Below are 20,814 nucleotides of genomic sequence, written 5' to 3'. Positions count from 1 at the left end.
AAAAATACTAGCATTACCATAGCTCTTGAGCTGAGCAGCAGGCTAAATTACTGCACCTGAATATAGAAATCTCAAGGGTTCATGAAGGAAAAGATGGTAAACATTTAACGCAGAAAATAAATCTGAGTTTATTCATTGGATTTAGAGAAAGTTTTCCTTTAAGTAACATAGGTAACATTTAACTTATTGTCATGGAAATCTGTCAGCTTTCTTGTTTAGAGAAGGAAATGAGAGATAAATGTAAATGATCAAAATTAAAAGCAAAATATAATACCTAGCTATAGTGCTTACATATAGTACAACAGCCATTCCATATATGCTATTTGGATGAAAACAGGTCCTTCCAGATCTGACATTTTAAAAACATCTTTATGTTTACAATACTAAGAGTTCTAGGGATATTGAAGAATTAAAGAAAGACCCAGAGGCATGTAGAAGAAATCCTATGTATCCATTTATATCAACCTTTCTCTTCTCTGAAAGATTGCCCTTGAGAAAGGGAAGAGAGAATAGGAAAAAAATGAAGGTTGGATTCAGGTACTATATCCTCTAACACAAATTCTTAAAATAACTCCTTATAAATAGACAAATATAAAATTTAAGTGTTTATATACATATCAGTGTTAAGATAATATCACAAAGTAAAGTGGCTTATATTTTTAGGTAGATTACATATATTTGATAGAACAATTATGGAGACTTGAATTTTTGAGAACTTAATTTTTTTTTTACTTGAAAAACATTAAGTATAGTAATATTTTTTCTTTTTTTAACATCTTTATTGGAGTATAGTTGCTTTACAATGGTTTGTTAGTCTCTGCTGTATAACAAAGTGAATCAGCTATACATAAACATATATCCTCATAACTCCTCCCTCTTGCGTCTCCCTCCCACCCTCCCTATCCCTCCCCTTTAGGTGGTCACAAAGCACCAGGCTGATCTCCCTGTGCTATGTGGCTGCTTCCCACTAGCTATGTATTTTACATTTGGTAGTGTATATATGTCCATGCCACTCTCTCACTTCGTCCCAGCTTACCCTTCCCCCTCCCTGTGTCCTCAAGTCCATTCTCTACATCTACGTCTTTATTCCTGTCTTGCCCCTAGATTCTTCAGAATTTTTTTTTTTAGATTCCATATATCTGTGTTAGTATATGATGTTTGTTTTTATCTTCGCTGACTTACTTGACTCTGTATGACACATTCTAGATCCATCCACCTCACTACAAATAACTCAGTTTTGTTTCTTTTTATGGCTGAGTAACATTCCATTGAATATATGTGCCACATCTTCTTTATCCATTCATCTGTCAGTGGACACTTAGGTTGCTTCCATGTCCTGGCTATTATAAATAGTGCTGCAGTGAACATTGTGATACATGACTCTTTTTTAAAATTTTATTTTTATGGTTTATTTATTATTTTTATTTTTGGCTGTGTTGGGTCTTCTTTTCTGTGCGAGGGCTTTCTCTAGTTGTGGCAAGCGGGGGCCACTCTTCATCGTGAGGCGTGGACATCTCACTATCGTGGCCTCTCTTGTTGCAGAGCACAGGCCCAGGCGTGCAGGCTCAGTAGTTGTGGCCAACGGGCCTAGTTGCTCCGTAGTATGTGGAATCTTCCCAGACAAGGACTCGAACCCATGTCCCCTGCATTGGCAGGCAGATTCTCAACAACTGCGCCACCAGGGAAGCCCCCATGACTCTTTTTGAATTATGGTTTTCTCAGGGTATATGCCCAGTAGTGGGATAGCTGGGTTATATGGTAGTTCTATTTTTAGTTTTTTAAACAACCTCCATACTCTTCTCCATAGTGGCTGTATCAGTTTACATTCCCACCAACAGTGCAAGAGGGTTCCCTTTTCTCCACACCCTCTCCAGCATTTATTGTTTGTAATTTTTTGATGATGGCCATTCTGACTGGTGTGAGATGATATCTCATTGTAGTTTTGATTTGCATTTCTCTGATGATTAGTGATGTTGAGCACCTTTTCATGTGTTTGTTGGTAATCTGTATATCTTCTTTGGAGAAATGTCTATTTAGGTCTTCTGCCCATTTTTGGATTGGGTTGTTTGTTTCTTTGATATTAAGCTTCATGAGCTGCTTGTATATATTAGAGATTAATCCTTTGTCAGTTGCTTCATTTGCAAATATTTTCTCACATTCTGAGCGTTGTCATTTCATCTTGTTTATGGTTTCCTTTGCTGTGCAAAAGCTTTTAAATTTCATTAGGTCGCATTTGTTTATTTTTGTTTTTATTTCCATTTCTCTAGGATATGGATCAAAAAGGATCTTGCTGTGATTTGTGTCATACGGTGTTCTGCCTATGTTTTCTTTTTTTTTTTTTTTTTTTTTGCCGTACGTGGGCCTCTCACTGTTGTGGCCTCTCCCGTTGCGGAGCACAGGCTCCGGATGCGCAGGCTCAGCGGCCATGGCTCACGGGCCCAGCCGCTCTGCGGCATGTGGGATCCTCCCAGACCGGGGCATGAACCCGTATCCCCTGCATCGGCAGGCGGACTCTCAACCACTGCGCCACCAGGGAGGCCCTGCCTATGTTTTCCACTAAGAGTTTTATAGTGTCTGGCCTTATATTCAGGTCTTTAATCCATTTTGAGTTTATTTTTGTGTATGGTGTTGGGGAGTGTTCTAATTTCATTCTTTTACATGTAGCTGTCCAGTTTTCCCAGCACCACTTATCAAAGAGGCTCTCTTTTCTCCATTGTATGTTCTTGCATCCTTTGTCATAAATTAGGTGACCATATGTGTGCAGGTTTACCTCTGGGCTTTCTGTCCTGTTCCATTGATCTATATTTCTGTTTTTGTGCCAGTACCATACTGTCTTGATTACTGTAGCTTTGTAGTATAGTCTGAAGTCCAGGAGCCTGATTCCTCCAGCTTAGTTTTTCTTTCTCAGGATTGATTTGGCTACTTGGGGTCTTTTGTGTTTCCATACAAATTGTGAAATTTTTTGTTCCAGTTCTGTGAAAAATGCCATTGGTAGTTTGATAGGGATTGCATTGAATCTGTAGATTGCTTTGAGTAGTATAGTCATTTTCACAGTGTTGATTTTTCCAATCCAAGAACATGGTATATCTCTCCATCTTTAATTTCTTTCATCAGTTTCTTATAGTTTTCTGCATACAGGTCTTTTTTCTCCTTAGGTAGGTTTATTCCTAAATATTTGATTCTTTTTGTTGCAGTGGTAAAGAGGAGCATTTCCTTAATTTCTCTTTCAGATTTTTCATCATTAGTGTAGAGGAATGCAACAGATTTCTGTGCTTTAACTTTGTATCCTGCTACTTTACCAAATTCATTGATTAGCTCTTGTAGTTTTCTGGTAGCATCTTTAGGATTCTCTATGTATAGTGTCATGTCATCTGCAAACAGTGACAGTTTTACTTCTTCTTTTCCGATTTGGATTCCTTTTATTTCTTTTCGTCTCTGATTGCTGTAGCTAAAACTTGCAAAACTATGTTGAATAATAGTGATTAGATTGGGCAACCTTGTCTTGTTCCTGATCTTAGCAGAAATGCTTTCAGTTTTTCACCATTGAGGACAATGTTGGCTGTGGGTTTGTCATATATGGCCTTTATTATGTTGAGGAAAGTTCTCTCTATGCCTACTTTCTGGAGGTTTTATATCACAAATCAGTGTTGAATTTTGTGGAAAGCTTTTTCTGCATCTATTGAGATGATCATATGGTTTTTATCCTTCACTTTGTTAATATTGTGTATCACATTGATTCATGTGTGTATACTGAAGAATCCTTGCATTCCTGGGATAAACCCCACTTGACCATGGTGTATGATCCTTGTGATGTGCTGTTGTATTCTGTTGCCTAGTATTTTGTTGAGGATTTTTGCAGCTATGTTCATCAGTGTTATTGGCCTGTAGTTTTCTTTTTTTGTGACATCTTTGTCGGGTTTTGTATCAGGATGATGGTGGCCTCATAGAATGAGTTTGGGAATGTTCCTCCCTCTGCTATATTTTGGATGAGTTTGAGAAGGATAGGTGTTAGCTCTTCTCTAAATGTTTGATAGAATTCGCCTGTGAATCCCTCTGGTCCTGGGCTTTTGTTTGTTGGAAGATTTTTAATCACAGTTTCAGTTTCAGTGCTTGTGATTGGTCTGTTTATATTTTCTATTTCTCCTGGTTCAGTCTTGGAAGGTTGTGCTTTTCTAAGAATTTGTCCATTTCTTCCATGTTGTCCATTTTATGGGCATGTCGCTGCTTGTAGTAATCTCTCATTATCCTTTGTATTTTGGCAGTGTCAGTTGTTACTTCCCCTTTTTCATTTCTAATTCTATTGATTTGAGTCTTCTCCCTTTTTTTCTTGATGAGTCTGGCTAATGGTTTATCAATTTTGTTTATCTTCTTAAAGAACCAGCTTTTAGTTTTAGTGACCTTTGCTGTTGTTTCCATCGTTTCTTTTTCATTTATTTCTGATCTGATCTTTATGATTTCTTTCCTTCTGCTAACTTTGGGGGTTTTTTGTTCTTCTTTCTTTAATTGCTTAAGTTGTAAGGTTACGTTGTTAATTTGAGATTTTTCTTGTTTCTTGAGTTAAGTTGTGTTGCTATAAACGTCCCTCTTAGAACTGTTTTTGCTGCATCCCATAGGTTTTGGATCATGATGTTTTCATTGTCATTTGTTCCTTGGTATTTTTTGATTTCCCCTTTGATTTCTTCAGTGATCTCTTGGTTATTTAGTAGTGTATTGTTTAGGCTCCATATGTTTGTATTTTTTACAGTTTTTTTTACTGTAATTGATATCTAGTCTTATAGCATTGTGGTCGGAAAAGATACTTGGCATGATTTCAATTTTTTAGAATTTACCAAGGCTTGATTTGTGACCCAAGATATGATCTATCCTGGAGAATATTCCATAAGCACTTGAGAAGAAAGTGTATTCTGTTGTTTTTGGATGGAATGTCCTATAAACATCAATTAAGTCCATTTGTTTAATGTGTCATTTAAAGCTTGTGTTTCCTTATTTATTTTCATTTTGGAAGATCTGTCCATTTGTGAAAGTGGGGTGTTAAAGTCCCCTACTATGATTGTGTTACTGTCGATTGCCCCTTTTATGGCTGTTAGCATTTTCCTTATGTACTGTGGTGCTCTTATGTTGGGTGCATAAATGTTTACAATTGGTATATCTTTTTTTTGGATTGATCCCTTGCTCATTATGTAGTGTGCTTCTTTACTCTTGTAACAGTCTTTACTTTAAGTCTATTTTGTCTGATATGAGAATTCCTACTCCAGCTTTCTTTTGGTTTCCATTTGCATGGAATATCTTTTTCCATTGCCTCAGCTCAGTCTGTATGTTTTCCTAGGTCTGAAGTGGGTACCTTGTAGATAACCTATATACAGGTCTTGTTTTTGTATCCTTTCAGCCAGTCTGTGTCCTTTGGTTGGAGCATTTAATCTATTTACAGTTAAGGTAATTATCAATATGTATGTTCCTATTACCATTTTCTCAATTGTTTTGGGTTTGTTATTGTAGGTCTTTTCCTTCTCTTTTGTTTCCTGCCTGGAGAAGTTCCTTTAGCATTTGTTGTAAAGCTGGTTTGGTGGTGCTGAATTCTCTTAGCTTTTGCTTGTCTGTAAAGGTTTTAATTTCTCCCTTGAATCTGAATGAGATCCTTGCTGGGTAGAATAATCTTGGTTGTAGGTTTTTCCCTTTCATCACTTTAAGTATGTCCTGCCACTCCCTTCTGGCTTGCAGAGTTTCTGCTGAAAGATCAGCTGTTAACCTTATGTGGCTTCCTTTGTATGTTATTTGTTGCCTTTCCCTTGCTGCTTTCAATATTTTTTCTTTGTGTTTAATTTTTGTTAGTTTGATTAATATGTGTCTTGGCATGTTTTCTCCTTGGGTTTTTCCTGTATGGGACTCTCTGCACTTCCTGGATTGACTATTTCCTTTCTCATGTTAGGGAAGTTTTTAACTATAATTTCTTCAAATATTTTCTCAGTCCCTTTCTTTTTCTCTTCTTCTGAGACCCCTATAATTTGAAAGTTGGTGCATTTAATCTTGTCCCAGAGGTCTCAGAGACTGTCCTCAGATCTTTTCATTCTTTTTCTTTATGCTGCTCTGTGGTGGTTATTTCCACAATTTTATCTTCCAGGTCACTTATCCATTCTTCTGCCTCAGTTATTCTGCTATTGATTCCTTCTAGAGAATTTTAAATTTCATTTATTGTGTTGTTCATTATTGTTTGTTTGCTCTTTAGTTCTTCTAGGTTCTTGTTAAACGTTTCTTGTATTTTCCCCATTCTATTTCCATGATTTTGGATCATGTTTACTATCATTACTCTGAATTCTTTTTCAGGTAGACTGTCTATTTCCTCTTCATTTTTTTTTTTTCCTTCTGGTGGATTTTTACCTTGCTCCTTCATCTGCTGTGTATTTCTTTGTCTTCTCATTTTGCTTAACTTACTTTGTTTGGGGTCTCCTTTTTGCAGGCTGCAGGTTTGTGGCTCCCGTTGTTGTTGGTGTCTGCCCCCAGTGGCTAAGGTTGGTTCAGTCGGTTGTGTGGGCTCCTGTTGGAGGGGACTGGTGCCCGTATCCTGGTGGATGAGGCTGGATCTTGTCTTTCTGGTGGGCTGTACCCCATCCGGTAGTGAGTTTTTGGGTATCTGTATACTTACTATGATTTTAGGCAGCCTCTCTGCCTAAAAGGTGGGGCTGTGTTCCTATTTTGCTAGTTGTTTGGCATGGGGTATCCACCATTGGAGCTTGCTGGTCATTGAGTGGAGCTGAGTCTTAGCATTGAAACTGAGATTTCTGTGTGTGCTCTTGCCTATTGATTTCACGTGGGGCCGGGAGGTCTCTGGTGGACCAGTGTCCTGAACTTGGCCCTCCCACCTCAGAGGCTCAGGCCTGACACCCGGCCAGACCACCAAGACCCTGTCAGCCACATGCCATGAAAGTGATATGAAATCATGCTACTGCTAAACTGGCAGATGTTCTTTCCTGCTCTTGACTGAAAGACTCTCCACTGAGGATCTTGGGTATCTTTTCTTTTATACTTCACTGGATTCATCCACAGTAAATAATAACCATGTTGACTGTGATGATGATGATGATGTAATGTGTGGTATGTCTTGAAAATCCAAAGATTTTCTCATATGAAATCTCTGTACTTCTTCCCAGTTCTCAGTTTTGTCTCCAGTGGTGCTATCTGGCAGAAGCAACTCTGCGCTGCATTCTCTGAGGGCTTCTGCCTGCCTTGGCCCCAGCCTAGCAGCCCCTTGGCACCCAGGAAGTGGATTACACATCCCCAGTGGCAGCGCAGATCTGTTCCAACCGCTCGTGGGCACCGTTGAAACAATTTTGATTTGACATTAATCAATCTGAAATTTCTAGAATTAGGATTTTTATCCCCTATCAGTTCAAATATTTGAACTTGTGGATTTAAACTTTTCCTTTATTTTCTGAGCTTTTTCCCTTTTGCAGTTATGACATTAGGAGTTCTTAGAACTCATAATGTTATTACCTTAATTGATAATGGCATGGGATTAGGAATCATCAGAGACTTTTGGAAAGCTCCTATAAGCAGGAACAAATTATTCTTCTGCTTTTACCTGAATGACATAGGATAGCTTTTGAATGTGAACACTTAAGAGCAGCCATACCTCATTCTTTATGCTTATCGTTGACCATGATTCTGACTGGAATATCATTTCTTCTGGAATTGTGTCATAGAGTATTGGTAATAAAGATTGAGTGAGATATATATTAGGCTCAACAAAGCACATTAAAATTATTAATTCTTCAGTCATGTCTAAACTCATTGCTTATAAAACAAAATTACATGGACTTCTTGTTTTAAAACCAGCCCTGTTCCATCAATCTCTCTCACCGTTAAAATATTTTCTCTATCATGCTCTAGCAATCACTCTGTCCAGTTTGTATTTTCTATACCTTACTTCCCTCCCTATTATCAGGATACACTTTTACTAGAGATTTAGAATATTACTAGTAGCTGGGGATGAAATTACATGGTTGGAAGAAAAGATTTTTTGTAATTGGGAAAAGATTTCCTCCTCCAGAATGTCTAGTTTTTTCCTTTATTTCTAGGATTTGGCTTATTGGTACTATTTGATGTTTACCATGTTGTATACCTCTGGCAATTTCCCAAATGCCTGACAGCTCAACTGGGCCCTCATTCCAGCTATTGCTGCTGCCATTTTCTCCAGACTTCATTTCTTGAAACATCCTCCACCCCAGTTTCATATGCAATTCTTTGGAAAGAGCAGCAGTTTTTCACTCTAGAATTTACATCTCCAGTTCTGATCTCTCTTATTTATGCTCCATTATTTCTGCTTGAATAATCTAGTTTTACCATAAATTTAGCCTATGAAACTTTGAAGGAACAGTGCTAAAGCCCACCTATGTGGTCTAAGGTTGTGTTTCCAACCTACGAGAAATTTATTTAAAGGTGAAACAGTGAGATTCCTCCGCAGTCTTGTATCTGTGGGTTTATAATTCATATACTAGTAAAAATAAGAAAGCAAAAATAAAAAAGGAAGTTATTCTAACTGGAGGGTACACAGAGAGGACAAGGCATGAGTGGTGTTGGTGCCAACAACCTCAGAAACAACAGGAGCCAGGTCCATCTCCTTTGGTGCTAGTTTTCAGACCTTACTTATTAGCAGTCTTGACACAGTCATTGACAGAAGTAGCAGTGCTCTCAATACTTGCAGACCTATTAGCAAAAATAGCCCCTTCAACAGAGACTGGCAAGAATTTCAGTGATTCACTTCATAGGACTTGATAATTTTGAAAACTAGAAGTAAATAGGGAAAATGATAGCTGTCATATGAATCACACTTAAGAGGACTAGATTTTGGAGCACAAGTAAAAGACCCTGTAGCAACTTTCAGAACTGGGAGGAGATTGATAGACATTTTTGGAGTTCTTATAAAATGTGCAGTAATGGAGTGAAAATGATACTATATGTGATGTTTATTGTGGCTCCACGTTTACTTCTTATCTGGTGTACCTTGTGAGATGCAAGCCACGTAAAATTCTTATACCTGTAGTCTGTCATTCTTCATGTTCTTGATTTTCTTGCTGTGATGGTAAATGGATGCTCAGCAGGATTTCCTTCTCTGGGAAGAGGCAAACAAGTGTCTCAAGTTGCTAATTTATTCATCCAAATGCCTCACATTAGGTGATCTTTGCTTCATGCCGTAATAGTTAGTATTAGCCTTTTCCTCATAGTCTTAACCTAAAATTGCTTTCATTAACATAGATATTCCTTCTTAATTTCCAAGTCCATTTGGCACTATCCTTTCAGTATTTCAGGCAAAAAAAAAAATTTATTGAAGAGTATTTGATGACAATATTATATTAGCTTCAGGTGTGCAACATAGTGATTCAATATTTTTGTAGATTATACTCCAGGCAAAAAATTTTAGTCACCTTTGACTACTGATTCTCCATCTCACATGTATGAAATTATATTATAATTCATATAGCAGTAAATTATATCATCACAAATCACTAACATACAAATCTTAACTCTTACAACCAGAACATTCATTAGGAACTATTTTTTTTTTTGTTACTAGATCATAATAACAGCTTCTTAACAGTCTCCTTACCTCTATTTATTCCCTTTTTAAATTCTTTCTGCATGTTACTACTAGCTTACTCTTCCCCAAACTAATTTTATCTTGACAATAACAGGAAAAAAATATTTCAATTCTCTACTAAAAATCCTCTAATATCTTTATGTTGTCTATCATATTAAATTTAAATTCCTGTCTGATTTGTGTGATTTTTAAATAATCTGGTCCTAGATTATTTTTTTCAATTTTGTCCATTACTTAGGAACTCTTTCAGTGACTTAATAAATATAGTAAATATGTACTACTGATTTGGTAAATCCTGTCTTCCCAATAAGAATGTAAAGTTCACAAGGGGAAGGATAGTATCTAATACTTCTCTTTATTTTTCACAGAATCTATAATAGTAATTAAAAAAAGTTTTTAAATAATCACTTGCAGATTTGTACATTAACTTAAAAAATTAATCAATTACTAAATGTCACTGAAATCTATTTGTTTTAAATCAATTAAAATCATGTTAGGTCAAAGGAAATAAAATTTCAAGCTAAAGAATTTATATGGCCTAAGAATTAAGTTATTATGTCATCCCTATTTTAACATTCTTTGCCCATAAATGAGAAAATTAACTCACCATGTTTTCTGAAAGACAAATGCTTTTAAATCATAAATTGTTTAGAGACTTCTTTTCAGAGCTCTATCTACTGTCATTTAATAGGAAAATTGCTTTCTGTGTTTCATAATAGTTGTGGAAATTCCAGTTTATGGCTTATAATCTCTTTTATAATTGTCTGCTTTGTCACTGCATATGTTAAGGTCCCTTACAAAGTTGAATCCCATTTAGAATTTAATAAAACTCAAATTGTATTAGTGTGTTGATTGTTTATAACAAATTTTCTTTAATCGACTTTTAAAAATACATTTTTCTTAATGAATAGCAACTTATGCTCACCTAAGAACCACCTTACATTTCATCCATCAGTGCCATAATACTGTCACTACTTTTGAGTTTATTCACAAGTTTCCAGCTTTCATTTTATATTGTGTAGAGGAATGAGTTAACTCTTTCAAAAGACCTTGTGCCATGTTAAATCCATTGCTTTTAACACCTTGAGGTGTATTTGTTTTTCTTCCTTACAGTGCACTCAACTAAATGCTCTTTTGTTGACACCTAATACCTAACATGTCAGAGACCAAATTCATTATTTTCACCCAGCAAATTTCTCCTTTCTCAAATACCCCAGAAGTTCACACTGGTGCTTTTCCCTCTTTCTCCTTCAGCTGATTTGTTGGATAATTGTCTTCTCTGAATATCTTAAAAGTGAGTGAGTTTATATATAGATATAGAGGTAGAGATAGAGATATTTCAGACATGAGAAAATTCCAACTGTTTCTACATTTCATTTCTATTGAATTAGTTGGTATCTGATTACTAAATGGGCATAAAAATCTGTGTCAGTAGAAATCTAGAAACCTGGGATCTCCTCCAACTCTACTATATGGTGACTAGATGTTGTTTAATCTCTTTGGTCCTCCATTCCTTCATCTGTATAATTAGGTTATTGAAGTATCTCTCAGAGGTCCTTTTAATATTGAAACTGGTCATAATTCAGTGGGTGGTGGGAAGTGTGTGAGGTGCATCCTCATGGCTGAGTAATCATGGATAAGCTATATTGGGACTCCCACTAACAGTACTGCCCATAAATGTGGGTTTGTCTCAGAAAATCACCTGCCACATTGCATATACATTTTTTTTTTTTGCCGTACACGGGCGTCTCACTGTTGTGGCCTCTCCCGTTGTGGAGCACTGGCTCTGGACGTGCAGGCTCAGCGGCCATGGCTCACGGGCCCAGCTGCTTCACGGTATGTGGGATCTTCCTGGACCGGGGCACGAACCCGTGTCTCCTGCATCGGCAGGTGGACTCTCAACCACTGCGCCACCAGGGAAGCCTGCGTATAAATTTTGTATTGATAAACTAAAGGAATAACAGCTTTTAATCGTAGTACTCTGAGGTCTACTTATGACATTTATTATGTAAATATGGATGCTTATATTTAACATGTCTCCTCACAAGCGTTTGAATTTCTTAAATTCAGTCTCCTTTTTACTAGTGTGGAATAAGAAGTCCATTTCATTCTCTGAAAATGGAATGAGTTTAGGAATGGAGAAAGAAACTACTTTCCTTTGGCAAGATCCTCTGGGCTAAGATGCCAGCTTCATTTTTCTTCGTTTTTCAGTGTTAATTTGGTTCAGCTTTTGTTTGCTGCTGGTGCACTGTCATTTGAAATCCAGAAAACAAGAAAAGAAATTGCATCCTATTAATTCACTATATTTAGAACTTGGAAAATTCTTGACTTCTGAGGGTTTAATAATTCATTTATTTCTATTTATGATATAATCATTGGGGGAAAAAAGCTTTTTAAATTTAGAGAATATTGAACATATCTCTGTAAAATCTTCCATGCAATGTTAAATGTTATACCTCTCTGACTCAGTTGGCTCAGAAATTCATAGCCATCATGTTTTATCTTCTCATGGGGAATTTTTTTTAAATGAGAAAAATCTACCAACAAATATATGCCTAAACAGAAGAAATGATTCTATTTTTATAACTTTCTATTGAAATTAAAATGTATAAACACATAATTATTTTGGAGTGGATTCTACAATAGATTTTATGGAGTACACATAAAAGGAGATACTATTAGTAAAATTATGTTCTGCGCAAAACTATTTGGTGTATGAAAAGAAAAGTTATTACAGTGATGTTTCCACTAATGATCTGTTTGGTTTACTTCCATGTAAGAATAAGAGAATATTTTGGGCTTTTATTTCAGTTGCATGAAATTTCCTTCAGAGAGAGAGTTGTTTAAAAGAATTTTCTGAAATAATAGGTCTTTTTGAAGAAATGGTATTATTTAAATACGTTTTGAAAGAGGCAAGATTACAAAAATAGGAAGAGATGGCAGCTTGAGCACTTCTGCCCTGCTGTCATTATCCTAATTTCCACCCAACAGCTATATCTCTTCCATGCTATACACAAGTTAAACTGAGGCTTAGAGGCTGGTAGCAAGGCCTCAGGCTTAACGGGAGTCCTAGAGGAGAGAGTATGGCTATTTTCCCCCGGGAGTTGATATCACTTTGGGAAAAGTGGAGGGGAGTTTAGGGTAAAGATCTAAAGGACCAGATGGATTCCAGATAGAACCTGACCTGAAGATAACCATGAATCCTATTCCCCACAAGGGGAGAAGCTGTATATTTCCTTCAGGAGTGCTTCAAAGAAGACTGGCTGGTCCCTCTGCACTGGAGGTGCTGTGAGACAGCAACCCTAGCATGCTGAGTTCTCTGTACTACTGAAAATTAGAGTGGCAGGGAACTGACAATTTGATTGTTGCCTCTTCTTAGACCAGGAATAAAGTGCTTTGCACCACTCCCCAGGTCGCTGTCACCTCACTCCAGTATTTGGACTAAGTCTTTATGAGCAGGCAAGAGAAAATTTTGCAGTTGCTAAGGAGCCCCAGCAGATAGAACAGACAAAAAGAGACAACTTAATCAAAGAAGACTGCTCTTAGGAGGAAGATATTTTAAGCAAAAACAACAGTTTTAATTTAAAGCAAAATTTCAATTTAAAAAGGAATTTTAAATTTGTGATTTTGATCAGATTTGAAAAGTTCCACAGCCAATATTTTTTTAGTTATTGTTCTGCCCTGTTATTCCTCTCCTCCTCTAATGCAAATCCAATTATATGAATGACAGGCCATTAGCTCTTTTGTTCTTTTCTGTATTTTCCTGGATATTTATTTTTATACCAACTTCAGCTTCACTGGTCTTCTCTTCTGTTTGTTATTCTGCTTTTAACCCCGTATTTTTGTGGCCGCACCTCGCAGTTTGCAGGATTTTAGTTCCTTTACCAGGGATAGAACCCGGGGCAACGGCAGTGAAGGTGCAGAGTCCTAACCACTGGACTGCCAGGGAAGTCACTTAATCCCATTTTAAATGTTTAATTTCAGGTATTGCAGTTCTCAAATTTAGAATCTCTCCAATTTTCTTTTTTTATAGATTCTAGTTTTTTGGTACAAATTTCTGTATTTTCTCTCTTTTCTTCTTTTAATTTATTATTATTTTTTAAATTAATTTTTATTGGAGTATAGTTGATTTACAATGTTGTGTTAGTTTCTGCTGTACAGCAATATGAATCAGTTATACATATATCCACTCTTTTTTAGAGTCTATTCCCATATTGGTCGTTACAGAGTATTGAGTAGAGTTTATACAGTAGGTCCTTATTAGTTATCTATTTTATATGTAGTAGTTTGTATATGTCAATCCCAATCTCCCAATTTATCCCTACCCACCTTTCCTCCTTGGTAACCATAAGTTTGTTTTCTACATCTGTGACTCTATTTCTCTTTTGTAAATAGGTTCACTTGTACCATATTTTTAGATTCCACATATAAGCAATATCATATGATATTTGTGTGACTTACTTCACTCAGTATGACAGTCTCTAAGTCCATCCACATCACTGCAAATGGCATTATTTTGTTATTTTTTATGGCTGAGTAATATTCCATTATATATATGTACCACATCTTCTTTATCCATTCTTCCATCGATGGACATTTAGGTTGCTTCCATGTCCCAGCTATTGTAAATAGTGCTGCAATGAACATTGGTGTACATATATTTTTTCAAATTATGGTTTTCTCCAGATATATGCCCAGGAGTGGGATTCCTGAATCATATAGTAGCTCTCTTTTTAATTTTTAAAAGAACCTCCATACTGTTCTCCATAGTGGCTGTACCAATTTACATTCCCACCAACAGTGCAAAAGGGTTCCCTTTTCTCCACACCCTCTCCAGCATTTATTGTTTGTAGATTTTTTGATGATGGACATTCTGACCAGTGTGAGGTGATATGTCACTGTAGTTTTGATTTGCATTGCTCTGATAATTAGTGATATTGAGCACTTTTCATGTGCCTATTAGCCACCTGTATGTCTTCTTTGGAGAAATGTCTATTTAGATATTCTGCCCATTTTTTGATTGGGTTGTTTGTTTGATTTTGAGCTTCATGAGCTGTTTGTATATTTTGGAGATTAATCTCTGTTGGTCACTTTGTTTGCAAATATTTTCTTCCATTCTGTGGGTTGTCTTTTCATTTTGTTTATGGTTTTCTTTGCTATGCAAAAGCTTTTACATTTAATTAGGCCCCATTTGTTTATTTTTGTTTTTTTCATTACTCTAGGAGGTGGATCAAAAAAGATCTTACTGTGATACTGTGAAATATGTCAGAGAGTGTTCTGCCTATGTTTTCCTCTAAGAGTTTTATAGTATTCAGTTTTACTTCTAGGTCTTTAGTGCCTTTTGAGTTTATTTTTGTGTATGGTGTTAGAGAGTGTTCTAATTTCATTCTTTTACATGTAGCTGTCCAGTTTTTCCAGCACCACTTACTGAAGAGACTGTCACTTCTCCATTGTATATTCTTGCCTCCTTTGTCATAGATTAGGTGACCATAGATGTGTGGGTTTATGTCTGGACTTTCTATCTTGTTTCTATCCTGTTTTTGTATCAGTACTATATTATTTTGATTACTGTAGCTTTGTAGTATAGTCTGAAGTCAGGGAACTTGATTCCTCCAGTTCTGTTTTTCTTTCTCAAGATTGCTTTGGCTTTTCGGGGTCTTTGTGTTTCCATACAAATTGTAAAATGTTTTGTTCTAATTCTGTGAAAAATGCTATTGATAATTTGATAGGGATTGCACTGAATCTATAGATTACTTTGGGTAATATAGTCATTTTAACAATATTGACTCTTCCAGTCCAAAATCATGGTATATCTCTCCATCTGTTTGTGTCATCTATGATTTCTTTCATCAGTGTTTTATAGTTTTGTGAGTATAGGCCTTTTGTCTCCTTAGGTAAGTTTATTCCTAGGGGTTTTATTCTTTTGGATGCAGTGGTAAATGGAATTGTTTCCTTAATTTTTCTTTCTGATATTTTGTTGTTAGTGTATAGGAATGCAGGAGATTTCTATTTATTAATTTTGTATCCTGCAACTTTACTAAAGTCATTGATGAGCTCTAGTAGTTTTCTCATATCAGCTTTAGGATTTTCTATGTATGGTATCATGTCACCTGCAAACAGTGACAGTTTTACTTCTTTTCCAATTTGGATTCCTTTTATTTCTTTTTCTTCTCTGATTGCCATGGCTAAGACTTCCAAAACTATTGATGTTGAGTAAAAGGGGAGAGAGTCTTGTCTTGTTCCTGATCTTAGAGGGAATGCTTTCAGTTTTTCACCATTGAAAATGATGTTTGCTGTGGGTTTGTCTTATATGGACTTTTTTTTAACCTCTTGAATTTCTGTCATTTTTACCCCATCTCCTGACAGTCCTGGAAATTATTTATTTAATGCCAGTGGTGTGTTTGAAAAATTGTGGAGGGCTCTGCAAGATCCTATTTTCCTCTTTGATCTATTTTCTTTACTTCTAGAATGTGCTAGAAGTAAGGGCAACTTTTCCTGGTCCAAGTAAGGATAAACTATTTTAGTCTTTATGAAGTTTAGCCAGTTTCTTATTAGCTTTTGTTTAGGGTAATCCTTGTTTATTCTTACCCTTGTTTTCCTAGCATTAGTATCAAGAAAATCCCCCTTGTAATTAAAACTGTTTGGATGAGACCAGGGATCAGCAAACATTTAAAGTGAACAGCAAAATAGTAAATATTTTAGGCTTTTCAGAACATACAGTCTCTATCATAACTACTCAGTTCTACTACTGAGCCACAAAAGCATCCATTAGAGAAACATAAACAAATGAATATGTCTTTGTTCCAATAAAACTTTATTTATAAAAACAGATATTGGGCTGAATTGAACCTGTGGGTCATAGATTCTGATCTCCAGTTTAGACTATAAATATGTGTTCCTTTAATTTCTTAGCCTTTGTCCCATGACTTGAAGAAATGAATAAGGCTTCAAGGAGGAAAGCATAACAGAATGTTAAGCTCATTTTTCTATAGCTCCCTTTTCTACAGGGTCTTTCTCCTCCAGATATTAGATCACTTTGTAGGCTTGAATCACAATTATTTGCCCCCCTGGTTCCAAGAGGCCACCATAAGTTCTGAGCTTATTTATGCTTGTTTACTACATTTCCTACTGTTATTAATCAACATATACCTTGAAAGAAAAGTGGTAGAAAATATTAGACTCATCAATGCTTTTGTCTTCTCTCTAGGATCTTTGCCCTGTAAAACTGTGGTTTTCTTAATTATACTCTATTACTTTTCCAAGAGCTGATTTTGGTTTTTCTTACAAATTTTATACTTATTCTTGAAGGGGCAAGTTGGTCTAATACAAGCTAATCTATCATAGTGGGAAGCAGAAGTCCCCAAAGGAAAAATTTTAAAAAGCAATTTGTAGCATTTGAATAAATTAGCAAAATATGGAAGTAGAAAACCATGGTAACAATGAAATGACAAAAAAGCAAACAATGACTAAGGAACCAAGTATTACACTATATATAGGAAACTATATAACTATATAAACAATCTTAATAATGTAAGAAATGATCTGAATAGTTGAATGAGATGTCATGCTTTTGACAGAAAGATTAATGTGATGAAATTGTCAGTTCTCTCTGAATTATATTATAAATTTAATGTAATTTCCAATGAGATCACAACAATCAGTTTTTAGTTGTGTAGAATGATCTCGAATTCTATTTGAAAATTAAAATCTTTTGAATAGCCAAAATAATTACAACAAAGAAAAATAGAAGACTGGCCTTGTAAGATAATGAAACAATATAAAGTCATCAGAATTTTTAAAAAATTATTTTCAGTATAAGAATAGAAAATCCAAGAGTGAAACCAAGTGGAGAAAAATAGATTCCAGTGTATACATAATTGAAATTTTATATTTGGCACTGGTATATTTTAATTTTGTGGGAACATAATGGCTGATTTATCAAATGTGTTGACCCAACTGTCATTCTAAATAGGAGAAAATAGATTATTACCCCATACTATTCAAAAATAAATTTTAGATGAAACACAACATAAATGTAAAAATTAAACATTTTGTAATAAAATTTAAGAGATTAGAGGAATATCCTCTTGGTTAGGAAGAATTTTAGCCATGTCAAAAAACCTAGAAGCTATGGAAAAAAAGATATATTTGACTATATGTTTTTTTTAAAATATGCTACATCACAAAATACACCATAAACAAAGTTAATATACCTAGTATTGATTACGATTAATATTTGCAACTGATCATCTCTCAGGGGCTTGAGGGTGTCTCTCCACATTTTATAGTCTCGGGGCAGGTGGTCACATGGTGACAAAGATGACCCTAGCCCAGAGTCACATGGTTTATTATAGAATTCTCAATATGATATATACACTCCGACCCTTATATCAACCAATTCTTCAAGTATTTACTCCTCTTCCTTATCACTATACTAATCCTTGTTACAGCCAACAACCTCTTCCAACTTTTTATTGGATGAGAAGGAGTAGGAATCATATCTTTCCTGCTTATCGGATGATGGTATGGGCAAGCAGACGCAAACACAGCTGCTCTTCAAGCAATTTTATATAACCGCATCGGAGATGTCGGATTCATCGTATCAGTGGCATGATTTTTATCTAACACAAACGCATGAGACCTACAACAAATTTTCATGCTCAACCAGAACTCTTTAAACCTACCCCTCATAGGACTTGTACTAACCACAGCCGGAAAATCAGCCCAATTCGGACTTCACCCCTGACTCCCTTCAGCAGTAGAAGGCCTTACCCCAGTCTCGGCCCTACTCCACTCAAGCACAATGGTTGTAGCAGGAGTTTTTCTGCTTATCCGATTTTACCCTTTAATAGAAAGCAACAAACTCATTCAAACAATAATGCTCTGCCTCGGAGCCCTTACCGCCTTCTTTACAGCTATCTGTGCCCTCACTCAAAACGTTATTGAAAAAATTATTGCCTTCTCTACCTCCAGCCAACTAGGTTTAATAATAGTAACGATTGACCTCAACCAACCTCATCCAGCATTTTTACACATTTGCATGCATGCTTTCTTTAAAGCCATATTATTTCTATGCTCTGGGTCTATCATTCACAACCTAGACAACGAGCAGGACATTCGAAAACTAAGAGGGTTATTCAAGACCTTGCCATTCACTGCAACAGCCCTTATCATTGGATGCCTAGCACTAACAGGAATACCATTTCTCACCGGAGTTTACTCTAAAGACCTGATTATTGAAACTGCCACTACGTTTTATACCAACGCCTGAGCCCTATTAATAACTCTAACCGCTACCTCCCTCACAGCTATCTATAGCACTCACATTATCTTCTTTGCACTACTAGGACAGCCTCGCTTCTCTCCTTCTGTGCCTGTTAATGAAAACAACCCCCTCTTAATCAATTCCATCAAGCGCCTATTAATCGGAAGTATTTTTGCTGGCTTCATCATCTCCAACAGCATTCCTCCAACAACCATCCCCCTAATAACCCTACCCCTACATTTAAAATTGACTGCCCTTGTAGTAACAACCTTGGGCTTTGTACTAGCATTCGAAATCAACCTTAACAAACAAAACTTAAAATATATATACCCCTCAGACTCCTCTAAGTTCTCCACTGTTTTAGGATACTTCCCCACCATCATACACTGCCTACCTCCCCATCTAAATCTTTTAATAAGCCAAAAATTAGCAACCTCCTTACTAGACTTAATCTGACTAGAAACCATCCTACCAAAGACTACAGCCTTCATTCATCTAGAATATTCCACATTAGTCTCAAATCAAAAAGGCCTTATCTCCATGCTTGGTGACCACCTAGAGGGGTGGGATAGGGAGGGTGGGAGGGAGGGAGATGCAAGAGGGAAGAGATATGGGGATATATGTATATGTATAACTGATTCACTTTGTTATAAAGCAGAAACTAACACACCATTGTAAAGCAATTATACTCCATAAAGATGTAAAAAAAATTTTTTAAAGGCGTTATCAAGCTCTGCTTCTAATCATTCCTTATTTCTATTACCCTCAGCATGCTGCTATTTAATTACCCCGAGTAATCTCCATAATAACCACAACACCAGTAAATAATGACCACCCGTAACAATCACCAACCAAGTACCATAACTATATAACGCCACAATTCCCATAGCCTCTTCACTGAAAAACCCAGAATCACCAGTATCATAAGTAACTCAGTCTCCCAGCCCATTAAACTCAAACACAGTCTCTGCATCCTCATCCTTCAAAATATAAAGTACTATTAAAAACTCTACTACTAACCCTAAAAGAAATGCTCCTAGCACAACCTTGTTAGAAACCCAAACCTCAGGGTATTGTTCTGTGGCCAATGGCCAATAGCCATTGTATAACCAAACATGACCAATATTCCCCCTAAATAAATCAGAAATACCATTAAACCTAAAAATGAACCACCAAAATTTAAGACAATCCCACACCCAACACCACCACCCACAATCAACCCTAGACCCCCATAAATAGGAGAAGGTTTTGAAGAAACCCCCACAAAACTAATCACAAATATAATGCTCAAAATAAATACAATGTATGTCATCATTATTCCCACATGGACTTCAACCATAACCAATGACATGAAAAATCATCGTCATTCAACTACAAGAACACCAATGACCAACACCCGAAAATCCCACCCGATAATAAGAATTCTCAACAACACATTTATTGGCCTCCCCGCCCCATCAAATATCTCACATGATGAAACTTTGGCCCCCTGCTAGGCATCTGCCTACTCCTACAAATCCTAACAGGCCTATTCTTGGCAATACACTACACACCAGACACAACAACTGCCTTCTCATCAGTAACACACATCTGCCGAGACATCAACTATGGCTGAATCATCCGGTACATACATGCAAACAGCTTCCATGTTTTTTATTTGCCTTTATGCCCACGTAGGATGTGGCTTGTACTATGGATCCTACACCTTTCAGGAAGCATGAAACATTGGAATTATCCTGCTACTTACAGTCATAGCCACTGCATTTATAGGCTATGTCCTACCCTGAGGACAGATATCATTCTGGGGTGCAACTCTTATCACAAACCTACTCTCAGCAATCCCATATATCGGCACCACCCTTGTCGAATGAATCTGAGGTGGTTTTTCCGTAAATAAAGCAACACTAACACGATTCTTTGCCTTCCACTTCATTCTCCCTTTCATCATCACAGCACT

At 36.4% G+C, this 20,814-nt stretch overlaps 1 pseudogene; it reads left to right on the top strand.

Annotated features, from left to right (window-relative positions):
- Nucleotides 1-19,654, top strand: part of LOC132486797 (NADH-ubiquinone oxidoreductase chain 5-like) — a 53,396-nt pseudogene extending 33,742 nt beyond the window's left edge.
- Nucleotides 19,655-20,814: the final 1,160 nt, after the last annotated feature.

Source organism: Mesoplodon densirostris, chromosome 3 (assembly GCF_025265405.1).
Source record: "Mesoplodon densirostris isolate mMesDen1 chromosome 3, mMesDen1 primary haplotype, whole genome shotgun sequence".
Taxonomy (NCBI): Eukaryota; Metazoa; Chordata; class Mammalia; order Artiodactyla; family Ziphiidae; genus Mesoplodon; species Mesoplodon densirostris.
This window is presented reverse-complemented; position numbering and strand designations above follow the sequence as displayed.